The sequence below is a fragment of the Oncorhynchus keta genome, chromosome 13 (assembly GCF_023373465.1).
Source record: "Oncorhynchus keta strain PuntledgeMale-10-30-2019 chromosome 13, Oket_V2, whole genome shotgun sequence".
Classification (NCBI taxonomy): domain Eukaryota; kingdom Metazoa; phylum Chordata; class Actinopteri; order Salmoniformes; family Salmonidae; genus Oncorhynchus; species Oncorhynchus keta.
The window spans coordinates 36,622,417-36,636,669 of record NC_068433.1 but is presented as its reverse complement, the minus strand read 5'-3'; the positions used below and the strand labels follow the sequence as shown (position 1 = coordinate 36,636,669).

General features: G+C 42.4%; 1 protein-coding gene and 1 long non-coding RNA gene across 3 annotated transcripts in view; one reads left to right on the top strand and one right to left on the bottom strand.

Annotated features, from left to right (window-relative positions):
- LOC118392253 (chemokine-like protein TAFA-5) overlaps nt 1–14,253 on the top strand; it is a 178,561-nt gene that overhangs the window by 85,823 nt on the left and 78,485 nt on the right. The window lies entirely within an intron of this gene.
- Nucleotides 11,289–12,927, bottom strand: LOC118392254 (uncharacterized). The gene is made up of 3 exons (XR_004827336.2): nt 12,778–12,927; nt 12,515–12,665; nt 11,289–12,304 (listed from the first exon to the last, which is right to left on the bottom strand). It is a non-coding gene; the product is annotated as an uncharacterized LOC118392254 (long non-coding RNA).

Below are 14,253 nucleotides of genomic sequence, written 5' to 3'. Positions count from 1 at the left end.
TGGGGAAGTATTATTCCAATGAAATCTACCCTCAAAACAAGGCCAATAATAATAACCAGTGTTCTTTGCAGTTTATTTTGGCATGTTCATTTTCACATATACATACATTTAAATGTTGGTCATTTAGCAGTCTTATCAGGAGTGATTTACAGTCAGTGCATTCAACTAAGAAAGATAAACAACTAAATATCACAGTCATAGAAAGTTAAACGTTTCTGTAACATTTACTGAGAATGTTGTCGCTTTTTGGGGCGCTACATGCAAATGTATTTCTGTATTTAAAAATACTAAATGTTAATGTATTTCACTGAAAAACATTTCAACATACAACTATTTTGCAGTTTATTTTTTGAAATATTGATCTTTATGGTATTTTGTAATTGTATTTTATAATATTTGCCCATTCCTGACTATCTGTTTAGCCACAGCATGGCTTCCTTCTTTCTACAGTGTGCACAGATCCATGCATAAATTGATTGGCTACTTCAAACATAGGGTTATGTAAACTACCTAGTTTCCTCTTTGTAACATGCTGTAACACAGTATGGGTTTGTTTACCTCTCTCCACCTTGACAGATGCACAGGCTAAAGCATATGCAAGTGAGCCATATTATGTAAAGTATTCACGCTGGTATATATATATATATATATATATATATATATATATATTTTTTTTTTATATTTTTTTTATTTTTTTTATTATTATTATTTTTTATTGTTCATCCTGAAGATTTGGAAGTGAAAAACACATACACTGTACATCCTACTGTGCGGTAAAGTAGTGTACACGCAGACACACACAAACACTATATGCATTTAAAGTTGTAGGCGACCCCTATCGTCACACCATTCCACTGCAAATAGATCTCCACAGCATTCTAGCATCCTGGTCTTGATGGATCACTATTACCCTGAGAATGACCCATTAGTTGAGTTAATTAGTTTCTGTGGTGACTAAGGGCCAAATTAAATCACACCTCTGACCCTGTTGCCAATCACAATTATCCCTTCCTGGCACTGTTAACCCTCGCCGGATGACACATGGGGACCAGGGTTAATGGGTGAGCAGCAAGGGGAGGGAGTCACACAGGAGTGTGTATATATACACTACCGTTCAAAAGTTTAGGGTCACTTAGAAATGTCCTTGTTTTTGAAATAAAATAACATTTTTTTGCCCATTAAAATAATATCAAATTGATCAGAAATACAGCATAGACATTGTTAATGTTGTAAATTACTATTGTTGCTGGAAACAGCTGATTATTAATGGAATATATACATAGATGTACTGAGGACCATTATCAGCAACCATCACTCCTGTGTTCCAATGGCACGTTGCGTTAGCTAATCCAAGTTTATGATTTTAAAAGGCTATAGGCATTAGAAAACCCTTTTTCAAGTATGTTAGCACAGCTGGAAACTGTTGTTCTGATTAAAGAAGCAATAAAACAGGCCTTCTTTAGACTGGTTTAGTGTCAGGAGCATCAGCATTTGTCGGTTCGAGTACGGGCTAAAAATGTCTAGAAACAAAGAACTTTCTTCTGAAACTCATCAGTATTCGTGTTCTGAGAAATGAAGGCTATTCCATGCGAGAAAATGCCAAGAAACTGAAGATCCCGAACAACGCTGTGTCCTACTCCATTCACAGAACAGCGCATACTGGCCCTAACCAGATTAGAAAGAGGAGTGTCTTCAACTGGCAGCTTCATTAAATAGTACCCGCAAAACACCAGTCTCAACGTCAACAGTGAAGAGGCGACTCCAGGATGCTGGCCTTCTAGGTCGCTGGAACAGACAGAACTGGCAAAAAGTGCTCTTCACTGACGAATTGCGGTTTTGTCTCACCAGGATGGTTGGATTCGTGTTTATCGTCGAAGGAATGAATGTTACACTGAGGCCTGTACTCTGGAGCAGAATCGATTTGGAGGTGGAGGATCCGTCATGGTCTGGGGCGGTGTGTCACAGCATCATCGGACTGAGCTTGTTGTCATTGCAGGCAATCTCAATGCTGTGCATTACAGGGAAGACATCCTACACCCTCATGTGGTACCCTTCCTGCAGGCTCATCCTGACATGACCCTCCAGCATGACAATGCCACCAGCCATACTGCTCGTTCCGTGCGTGATTTCCTGCAAGACAGGAATGACAGTGTTCTGCCATGGCCAGCGAAGAGCCCGGATCTCAATCCCATTCAGCACGTCTGGGACCTGTTGGATCGGGGGGTGAGGGCTAGGGCCATTCCCCCCAGAAATGTATATATATATATATATATATATATATATATATATATATAAATGTCCGTGGACCTTGCAGGTGCCTTGGTGGTAGAGTGGGGTAACATCTCACAGCAAGAACTGGCAAATCTGGTGCAGTCCATGAGGACGAGATGCACTGCAGTACTTAATGCAGCTGGTGGCCACACCAGATACTGACTGTTCCTTGATCTTGACTCCCCCTTTGTTCATGGACACATTATTCAAATTCTGTTAGTCACATACTGTATTTGTGGAACTTGTTCAGTTTATGTCTCAGTTGTTGAATCTTGTTATGGTCATTCAAATATTTACACATGTTAAGTTTGCTGAAAATAAATGCAGTTGAGAGGACATTTTTTCCTTCTGAGTATAGAGACACACACACACACACACACACACACACACACACACACACACACACACACAGTTAACCTGTGGGGCGGCAGGGTAGCCTAGTGGTTAGAGCGTTGGACTAGTAACCGAAAGGTTGCAAGTTCGAATCCCCGAGCTGACAAGGTACAAATCTGTCATTCTGCCCCTGAACAGGCAGTTAACCCACTGTTCCTAGGCCGTCATTGAAAATAAGAATTTGTTCTTAACTGACTTGCCTAGTAAAATAAATTAAAGAAATAAATAACCCTTTTGAATTACTGTGATTTCTGCATAAATTGGTCATAAAATTTGATCTGATCTTCATCTAAGTCACAACAATAGACAAACACAGTCTGCTTAAACTAATAACACACAAACAATTATACATTTCCATGTCTTTATTGAACACAATGTGTAAGCATTCACAGTGTAGGGTGGGAAAAGTATGTGAACCCTTGGATTTAATAACTGGTTGACCCTCCTTTGGCAGCAATATACTCAAACAAATGTTTTCTGTAGTTACGGTTAAGACCTGCACAATGGTCAGGAGGAACTTTGGACCATTCATCTTCACAAAACTGTTTCAGTTCAGCAATATTCTTAGGATGTCTGTTGTGAAATTGAGTTGAGGTTGGGTTGAGGTCAGGACTCTGTCCGGGCCATCCCGGAAGGCGTATTTTCTTCTGTTGAAGCCATTCTGTTGTTGATTTACTTATGTGTTTTGGGTCGTTATCCTGTTGCATCACCCAACTGTTATTGTGCTTCACTTGGCGGACAGATAGTCTTACATTCTCCTGCAAAATGTCTTGATAAACTTGGGAATACATTTTTCAATTGATGATAGCAAGCTGCCCAGGCCCTAAGGCAGCAAAGCAGCCCCAAACCATGATGCTCCATACTTTACAGTTGGGATGTGGTTTTGATGTCGGTTTCCTGTGACTTTTTTTATCCACACATAGTGTTGTGTGTTCCTTCCAAACAACTTAACTGTAGTTTCATATGTCCACAGAATATTTAGCCAGTAGCTCTATGGAACATCCAGATGCTCTTTTGCGAGCTTCAGATATGCAGCAATGTTTTTTTTTAGGACAGCAGTGGCTTCTTCCGTGGTGTCCTCCCATGAACACCATTCTTGTTTAGTATTTTACGGTTTGTAGACTCGTCAACAGAAATGTTAGCATGTTCCAGAGATTTCTGTAAGTCTTTAGCTGACACTCTAGGATTCTTCTTAACCTCATTGAGCGTTCTGCGCTGTGCTCTTGCAGTCATCTTTGCCGGACGGCCACTCCTAGGGAGAGTAGCAACAGTACTGAACTTTCTCCATTTATAGACAATTTGTCTTACTGTGGACTGATGAACATCAAGGCTTTTAGAGCTACTTTTGTAACCCTTTTCAGCTTTATGCAAGTCAACAATTCTTAATCTTCTGCGATCTCTTTTGTTCGAGGCATGGTTCATATCGGGCAATGCTTCTTGTGAATAGCAAATTCAAATTTTGAGGTTTTTTAATAGGGTAGGGCAGCTTTAACCAACATCTCCAATCTCGTCTCATTGATTGGACTCCAGGTTAGCTGACTCCTGACTCAAATGAGCTTTTGGAAAAGTCATTAGCCTCGGAGTTCACATACCTCTTCCAACCTACACTGTGAATGTTTAAATGGTGTATTCAATATAGACAAGACAATTACAATACTTTGTGTGTTATTAGTTTAAGCACACTGTGTTTGTCTATTATTGTGACTAAGATGAAGATCAGATCAAATGTTATGACAAATTTATGCAGAAATCCAGTTCATTCCAAAGGGTTCACATATTTTTCTTTCCACTGTATATATACATACATTGGGGCAAAAAGGTATTTAGTCAGCCACCAATTGTGCAAGTTCTCCCACTTAAAAATATGAAAGGACTGTAATTTTCAACATAGGTACAGTTCAACTATGACAGACAAAATGAGAAAAAAAATCCAGAAAATCACATTGTTGGATTTTTAATGGATTTATTTGCAAATTATGGTGGAAAATAAGTATTTGGTCAATAACAAAAGTTCATCTCAATACTTTGTTATATACCCTTTGTTGGCAATGACAGAGGTCAAACGTTTTCTGTAAGTCTTCACAAGGTTTTCACACACTGTTGGTATTTTGGTCCATTCCTCCATGCAGATCTCCACTAGAGCAATGATGTTTTGGGGCTGTTGCTGGGCAACACGGACTTTCAACTCCCTCCAAAGATTTTCTATGGGGTTGAGATCAAGGCCACTCCAGGACCTTGAAATGCTTCTTACGAAGCCACTCCTTCGTTGCCCGGGCGGTGTGTTTGGGATCATTGTCATGCTGAAAGACCAAGCCACGTTTCATCTCCAATGCCCTTGCTGATGGAAAAATCTCATGATACATGGCCCCATTCATTCTTTCCTTTACACAGATCAGTCGTCCTGGTCCCTTTGCAGAAAAACAGCCCCAAAGCATGATGTTTCCAACCCCATGCTTCACAGTAGGTATGGTGTTCTTTGGATGCAACTCAGCATTCTTTGTCCTCCAAACACGACGAGTTGAGTTTTTACCAAAAAGTTATATTTTGGTTTCATCTGACCATATGACATTCTCCCAATCTTCTTCTGGATCATCCAAATGCTCTCTAGCAAACTTCAGACGGGCCTGGATATGTACTGGCTTAAGCAGGGGGACACGTCTGGCACTGCAGGATTTGAGTCCCTGGCGTTACTTTGGTCCCAGCTCTCTGCAGGTCATTCACTAGGTCCCCCTGTGTGGTTATGGGATTTTTGCTCACCGTTCTTGTGATCATTTTGACCCCACGGGGTGAGATCTTGCGTGGAGCCCCAGATAGAGGGAGATTATCAGTGGTCTTGTATGTCTTCCATTTCCTAATAATTGCTCCCACAGTTGATTTCTTCAAACCAAGCTACTTACCTATTGCAGTTTCAATCTTCCCAGCCTGGTGCAGGTCTACAATTTTGTTTCTGGTGTCCTTTGACAGCTCTTTGGTCTTGGCCATAGTGGAGTTTGGAATGTGACTGTTTAAGGTTGTGGACAGGTGTCTTTTATACTGATAACAAGTTCAAACAGGTGCCATTAATACAGGTAACGAGTCGAGGACAGAGGAGCCTCTTAAAGAAGAAGTTACAGGTCTGTGAGAGCCAGAAATCTTGCTTGTTTGTAGGTGACCAAATACTTATTTGCCACCATAATTTGCAAATAAATTCATAAAAAAATCCTACAATGTGATTTTCTGGATTTTTTTTCTCATTTTGTCTGTCATAGTTGAAGTGTACATATGATGAAAATTACAGGCCTCTCATCTTTTTAAGTGGGAGAACTTGCACAATTGGTGGCTGACTAAATACTTTTTTGCCCCACTGTATATACATACGTGTGTGTGTGTGTGTGTGCGGTTGATGGGTGAGCAGCAAGAGGTTAATTAAAGGTCAGTGGTCACCTGATTGAATAACTCAGGAAGTGAGGGGGACGCTGTGCTGTGATTGGAGGGTTCATCAGTATTCATATATTTTGTTCATGGCTAGTGCATGCAACACGTCCATGGAGGTAGGATAATAAAACATTTACAATTAATGAGAAATGAATAACAAATACCATGGGGTAAAGTCTGTGTGGTCTAATAAGTATTAGAATACAAAACATTCCTCCAAAATGCCCTCTTAAGCAATTGTTTAGGCTCCTTTATTAGCTTTTTCTCAACATTGGGTGCATCTCAATACTCAAAATGTGCATGCTCTCCTAGTCTGCTTTTTTACATATGCACTGAGCATGCTTTGCCTCATAGAACAATACTGCACACACTTCTGCAATGTTTATGTGCTTACACTCTTAGAAAAAAAAAGGGTTCCAAAATTATTCTTTGCAGAGGGATAGGGTTCTACCAAGATTTGTTTTCATCTGAATAATTATTTTTGGAAGACGAGGCCCAGCAAAGATGTCTACATTAGTAGATGTGGGCCCAATACAGATTAAAATATTGTCCCCTTGTAGGCTGCCCACATTGGGCAGATGCGCCTTTGGTCATCGGCTCCACATTGGCCCAGTGTGGGCAGCCCATATCTGGTTAGGCCAGCCCTCGCTAAATAAGCCTATCTTTTCAAAGGCAAACATTTCCACATTGGCACGATGTGGGCCCAATGCGGGTTAAAACCTTGGACCCAGGTAGACTGCCAACATTGGGCCAATATGCCTTTGCTCATCGGCCCAACATTGGCCTAAATGCAGGTGGCCCCAAGGGCAGCCATCACTTCCCCTGAAGTAAGTAGTTTTTTTTTCTTGTGCATTTTGCTATTTGCCTCATGACTCCTGCATGCTTTTTTGACTATCAACTTTCTTGTTTACCCTACCGTGGGACAGACTATATTTGTTCCCACACTCGGGACTCTGACTCTCTATTGGTTACACTGACTTTTGGCCCCCGATCCTATTCTAACCACCTCTCGCCGGCTTTGTATTCATGTTACCTTGTGAAATTTCTGTATAATATGATCTTGTTGCCATCTAATGCACATTCAAATGTCATAAATCAACACTGCAGAGCTCTCCCTGTCCTCTGCCGTGCCTTGATTGAATTACTGGTTAAATCTGGAAATGTGCATGTACACCCTGGCCCATCTACTTGTGCTAGCCCCAAATCTTGACCTGTGCCCTGATATCTGTTTCACTGATTTCTGCACTTGTATAAGCCTGGGTTTTCTGCACTTTAACACATTTACATTTCACATTTAAGTCATTTAGCAGACGCTCTTATCCAGAGCGACTTACAAATTGATGCAAACACCTATGACAACCAGTGGAACAGCCACTTGCATCTAACTCTTGTTGGGGGGGAGTGAGAAGGATTACTTACCCTTACTTACCCTATCCTAGGTATTCCTTGAAGAGGTGGGGTTTCAGGTGTCTCCGGAAGGTGGTGATTGACTCCGCTGTCCTGGCGTCGTGAGGGAGTTTGTTCCACCATTGGGGGCCAGAGCAGCGAACAGTTTTGACTGGGCTGAGCGGGAACTGTACTTCCTCAGTGGTAGGGAGGCGAGCAGGCCAGAGGTGGATGAACGCAGTGCCCTTGTTTGGGTGTAGGGCCTGATCAGGGCCTGGAGGTACTGAGGTGCCGTTCCCCTCACAGCTCCGTAGGCGAGCACCATGGTCTTGTAGCGGATGCGAGCTTCAACTGGAAGCCAGTGGAGAGAGCGGAGGAGCGGGGTGACGTGAGAGAACTTGGGAAGGTTGAACACCAGACGGGCTGCGGCGTTCTGGATGAGTTTTAGGGGTTTAATGGCACAGGCAGGGAGCCCAGCCAACAGCGAGTTGCAGTAGTCAAGACGGGAGATGACAAGTGCCTGGATTAGGACCTGCGCCGCTTCCTGTGTGAGGCAGGGTCGTACTCTGCGGATGTTGTAGAGCATGAACCTACAGGAACGGGACACCGCCTTGATGTTAGTTGAGAACGTCAGGGTGTTGTCCAGGATCACGCCAAGGTTCTTAGCGCTCTGGGAGGAGGACACAATGGAGTTGTCAACCGTGATGGCGAGATCATGGAACGGGCAGTCCTTCCCCCGGGAGGAAGAGGAGCTCCGTCTTGCTGAGGTTCAGCTTGAGGTGGTGATCCGTCATCCACACTGATATGTCTGCCAGACATGCAGAGATGCGATTCGCCACCTGGTCATCAGAAGGGGGAAAGGAGAAGATTAATTGTGTGTCGTCTGCATAGCAATGATAGGAGAGACCATGTGAGGTTATGACAGAGCCAAGTGACTTGGTGTATAGCGAGAATAAGAGAGGGCCTAGAACAGAGCCCTGGGGGACACCAGTGGTGAGAGCGCGTGGTGAGGAGACAGATTCTCGCCACGCCACCTGGTAGGAGCGACCTGTCAGGTAGGACGCAATCCAAGCGTGGGCCGCGCCGGAGATGCCCAACTCGGAGAGGGTGGAGAGGAGGATCTGATGGTTCACAGTATCGAAGGCAGCCGATAGGTCTAGAAGGATGAGAGCAGAGGAGAGAGAGTTAGCTTTAGCAGTGCGGAGCGCCTCCGTGATACAGAGAAGAGCAGTCTCAGTTGAATGACTAGTCTTGAAACCTGACTGATTTGGATCAAGAAGGTCATTCTGAGAGAGATAGCGGTAGAGCTGGCCAAGGACGGCACGCTCAAGAGTTTTGGAGAGAAAAGAGAGAAGGGATACTGGTCTGTAGTTGTTGACATCGGAGGGATCGAGTGTAGGTTTTTTCAGAAGGGGTGCAACTCTCGCTCTCTTGAAGACGGGAGGGACGTAGCCAGCGGTCAGGGATGAGTTGATGAGCGAGGTGAGGTAAGGGAGAAGGTCTCCGGAAATGGTCTGGAGAAGAGAGGAGGGGATAGGGTCAAGCGGGCAGGTTGTTGGGCGGCCGGCGTATTACCTAAAATGGATCAATTGAAAGTGTGGGTTCACAGCTCCAATCCAGATGTGTTGGTCATTACTGAGATGTGGTTATGAAAAAGTGTTTTGAATACTGGTGTTAACCTTTCTGGCTACAACCTTGTGGCAATCTCTCCCAAGAATCACCTTCGGTGCTCAGTTGTCTCCAAGTCTGTCCCCAAACAATTTGATTAGCTGGTTTTAAGCATTAAACTTTCAAATAGCCTGTGTTCGTAATGGCTGCTCAGTTAAATGACCTATCCCGATTTGACGCTTGCTAAAAGAAAACTTGAATGAGCAAGCCTTCCTTCTTGACCTGGCCTCTAAAGAATCAGCTTGATCCCCTCTGCCAAAGAAGCATGAACCTTCTTTTATATCTTCAGTGATATTCTAAACACACCTCCATAAAGAAAATTAGAATTAATAGGTTCAACCCCTGGTTCGACCGTGAGCTTGCAAAGTTACTCCACCACAAGTATTGCATTTGGCAAAAGGCTCGGCACGCACATACTTAGGCTGACTGGCTCTCGTACAGGTAATAGAGAAATAAGTGCACTCAAGCTATCCAGAAGGCCAAAGTTAGTTACTTTAAGGAGCAGTTCTCTCTGAGCCAAACCAAGAAGTTCTGGAAAATGGTTAAAGACCTGGAGAATAAACCCTCCTCACAGCTGCCATTGTCCCTTAAAACGTATTAGGGCTGAAATCCCGTTAACGGGATCGGTATGACAACAGCCAGTGAATGTGCAGTGTGCCAAATTCAAAACAACAGAAATCTCATAATTACAATTTGTCAAACATACAAGTATCTTATACCATTTTAAAGGTAATCTGGTTGTTAATCCCACCACAGTGTCCGATTTCAAATAGGCTTTATTTGAAAGCACCACAAACGATTATGTTAGGTCAGAGCCAAGCCACAGAAAAACACAATCATTTTTCCAGCCAAAGAGAGGAGTCACAAAAAGCAGAAATAGAGATAAAATTAATCACTAACCTTTGATGATCTTCATCAGATGACACTCATTGGACTTCATGTTACACAATACATGTATGTTTTGTTTGATAAAGTTCATATTTATATAAAAACAATCTGTATACATTGGCGTGTTGTTCAGTAGTTCCAAAAACATCCGGTGATTTTGCAGAGAGCCACATAAATTTACAGAAATACAGAAATAGAAATAATATATTATAAATGTTGATAAAGATATGCATGGAACTTTAGATAGATACACTTCTCCTAATGTAACCGCTGTGTCAGATTTTTAAAAAGTATTACGGAAAAAGCAAACCATGCAATAATCAGAGTACGGCGCTCAGACAAATACATAAATCTGCCATGTTGGAGTCAACAGAAGTCAGAAATAACAAATATTCACTTACCTTTGATGATCTTCATCAGAATGCACTCCCAGGAATCCCAGTTCCACAATAAATGTTTGATTTGTTCGAAAATGTCCATCATTTATGTCCAAATAGCTACTTTTGTTAGCGCGTTTGGTAAACAAATCAAAACTCACGAATCGTGTTCACTAGTTGCTGACGAAAAGTTCCGATACAGTCCGTAGAAACTTGTCAAACAATGTATGGAATCAATCTTTAGGATGTTAACATAAATCTTCTATAATATTCCAACTGGAGAATTTCTTTGTCTTCAGAAAAGCAAAGGAACAGGAGATACCACTCATGTGAAATGCACATGACCAGCACGTGGCTGCTGGCAGACCTCTGACTCATTCCCCTCTCATTCAGCCCCCCTTCATAGTAGAAGCATCAAACAAGTTTCTAAAGACGGTTGACATCTAGTGGAAGTGCAACATGACAAATATCCACTGTATCTTCAATGGGGGCTGAGTTGAAAAATCGACCAACCTCAGATTTCCCACTTCCTGGTTGGATTTCTTCTCAGGTTTTTGCCTGCCATTTGAGTTCTGTTATTCTCACAGACATCATTCAAACAGTTTTAGAAGCTTCAGATTGTTTTCTATCCAAATAATATGCATATATTAGCAACTGGGACTGAGGAGCAGGCAGTTTACTCTGGGCACCTTATTCATCCAAGCTACTCAATACTGCCCCCCAGCCATAAGAAGTTTTCAAGTTGGTGTGGTTGTTGCTGACAAGAAGCACATGGCTGAACTCTTTACAGTTTGACAATTGCTTACACATGATTTCTGAAACTATCGCACCTTTTCTCTAGACTACACACAACATCCCAAAACATCTCTTGCAAAACCAAACACTTAATTCAAAAGTATTTTAACTCTTCTCCAAGTTGTTTTTTTTGCATCAAAACTCTACACACAAACCATCAAATGATTAGCTCTTATACACTCCCAACTACACGCGGATGTGATAAATGACTTCTATCGTGTGTCTTTTGCATGTTCATTGGAGTCCACTGAAGTTTGTCATAGCACTCACATGTACCTGCACAAATATACAGTATGTATGCATATTCAGTATATCTTTACACTAACAGAAATGCAAGGCTGGGGAAAAATTAAAAATATTTTTTTTACATCCAGATTTCAGGATGAACAGTAACAGCCAAAACAAATACAGTAGAAGATAAACAAAATAGGCCTGTTACTAAAGAAAAAAAACAGACTTGTTACTATAAAGAAAAAAAACAGGCTTGTTACTATAAATAAAAAAAAAGCAATCGGGTGCGTCCCGTCTCCTATTTGGGTCTAGCCACAGTGCCGCATCAACATCACAAGCAATGTTCTCACTGGCTAAACAGCGGGGGAAGTAATGTCTGGAGTGGCGTATCCAGCCCTGGCATGCCCCCTTGTCTATGTCACCACAGGCCACCTCCATCTCCTGGAGAAGGGGTATGCGTGGGTGGGGTTGGCGATCATATACCTTCCATTGGGTTAGGGATTTAAGAATATGGTGGCAGGTTGAGCATCAAAACTTGCGGATGGTCAATGAACCAATTGCGGACCAGAGCAGCCCGATGGAAACTTCCGTTGTCCCAGATGACAACAAACCTGGACTGCTGTGGCCATTGGGAATGAGAAATTATGCTGGGTGTCAAGGACGGTGATAATGTAGGTAGTTTTGCAAGGACTAAGCATGGCATGATGGAAGACTGTTCTGACTAATGGCTGCACACATTGTGACGTTGCCACAACGCTGTCCCGGGACATTGACGCAGTCCTATGAGGTTTCTTCTCCTGCGTTTTGTTTTGACTAGGTTGAAGCAGACCTCATCAATGTAGATGAAATCATGCACTGCAGCATCGTCTAGTTCCATAACTCTGAAACAGACAAGACATTGTATGACAGTATGATTAGACAGAGCAGTCAATATGTAGCACAATACACTGGAATACCAATGACAGGATAGAATAGCTTACTTGTACATATTTATAGCACAGTTGTGTCACTGTCAGATGGTACTCTGTAGAGCTTCATACTAATCTGATCTGATGGCATTCCAGGAGACCGCTAAGTGCAGGTAAACTCACCCTGTGTTATGGAATACTGTTGTCAATGATGTGGTGTTGCAGTTGTCGTAAACTTATGCGGTTGTTTGAAATGACAATATTCATTATGTGTTGTTCCTACTCTGCTGTGAACAGCTGGTTTCTTCCTCCATTGAAGCGTTGTGTAGCAATTCTGCAAAATCATGTGAATGGTTAGGGTGCAGGATTTCTTTCAGTATGTTAATATAAATGTTAATGTAGTGCTGTAAGTGCAGTAGCATGGTATAGAAGGTAGCTTTACTTACCTGTTCTCATTTCAAAGTGTCCAGATGACACTTACTGCAGTGTAGCAGCTCAAGTTAGGCTGGACCCTCTGCCCAGCCTCCCTGAAACTCAAACCATGGTTGACCACATGGTCAACCAAAGTGGACCGGATATGTGATTGTTCACCTTCATCCTCTTCCTTTTCCCACTCCTCTTCCTTTTCCCACTCCTCCTCCTTTTCCCACTCCTCCTCCTTTTCCCACTCCTCCTCCTTTTCCCACTCCTCCTCCTCTAACCCTCAATCCAAAATTGGCCTCCATTGTTGTCCATACCAAGAAAGCCTACCTGAAGCCAATTTATAGTGCTCAAGCTCTGATTTCTAAGTAAAGTAATTATCTGTAAGTGTTTTCACACGTGAGCACTGGATGTAGGTAATCGGCAAATGAGTGTGGCATTTTGAATGGTGGTGTTTTCCAAACGAAACACAGGACCTGTTAGTTTTGAATGATATGTCTAATGTGGAGAACTGTGTTTAGTGTTTTGCAAAAAGTGTGTTTTACAATTGCAAACTAAGTGTAAAGCAGATAATGGCCTGCAGTTTTGCAGACTTGGTCTGAAGATTAGGTACATGAGTTAATGGTTCCACTGAGTGTGCCTCAAGCACCACTTTTAGTGTGTAAGCAATTGTAAAAAAAACAAACTGTAAAGACCACTTGTCACGCCTTGGTTGAAGTATTTTGTGTTTTTCTTCATGTATTTGGTCAGGCCAGGGTGTGACATGGGTTTTTGTATGTGGTGTGTAGCATAGTGGGATTGTAGCTTAGTGGGGTGTTCTAGGAGAGTCTATGGCTGTCTGAAGTGGTTCTCAATCAGAGGCAGGTGTTTATCGTTGTCTCTGATTGGGAACCATATTTAGGCAGCCGTATTCTTTGGTTGTATTGTGGGTGATTGTCCTGAGTGTCTTGATATCCTTGTGCTGTGTTAGTTGACACAAGTATAGGCTGTTTTTGTTTCGGTTTGTAGTGTTTGTGTTTACGTTGTTTGATTAAACATGGATCGCAATATACACACTGCAGTTTGGTCCGACTCTCCTTCACCACATGAAAACCGTGACACCACTTCATTAATTCAGGATTCCTATTTGACTCAGCCATGCCTCCTTGCCCGTTCAACATATCCTAATCTCCCACCCCTTCTAATGCGACCAGCCCTGATGCGCCTCCCTCTTTTCCCAATGCCCTACTACAAAGTTTCTCCCTGCAGACAAAGGAGTTCCTTAAACTTGACCCCAAAAAGACCCTTTCTTTTTTTAGGAAGTATGCGAGGCACAGACGTTCGCTTTGCCTAGCGGGGTTCTGCTTGGAACAAACAAAACCTTGTATGCGGACTCATTTAGGGTATAACTAGCCCCTCAAAGAAAGGCCTTATGGTATACTGTATGTAATGGATTGGCATAAAGAGTTAAATGTTGTTAATAATGTTGGTAGAACTGTTCATAGAGGGTTCTAGGAAGAACC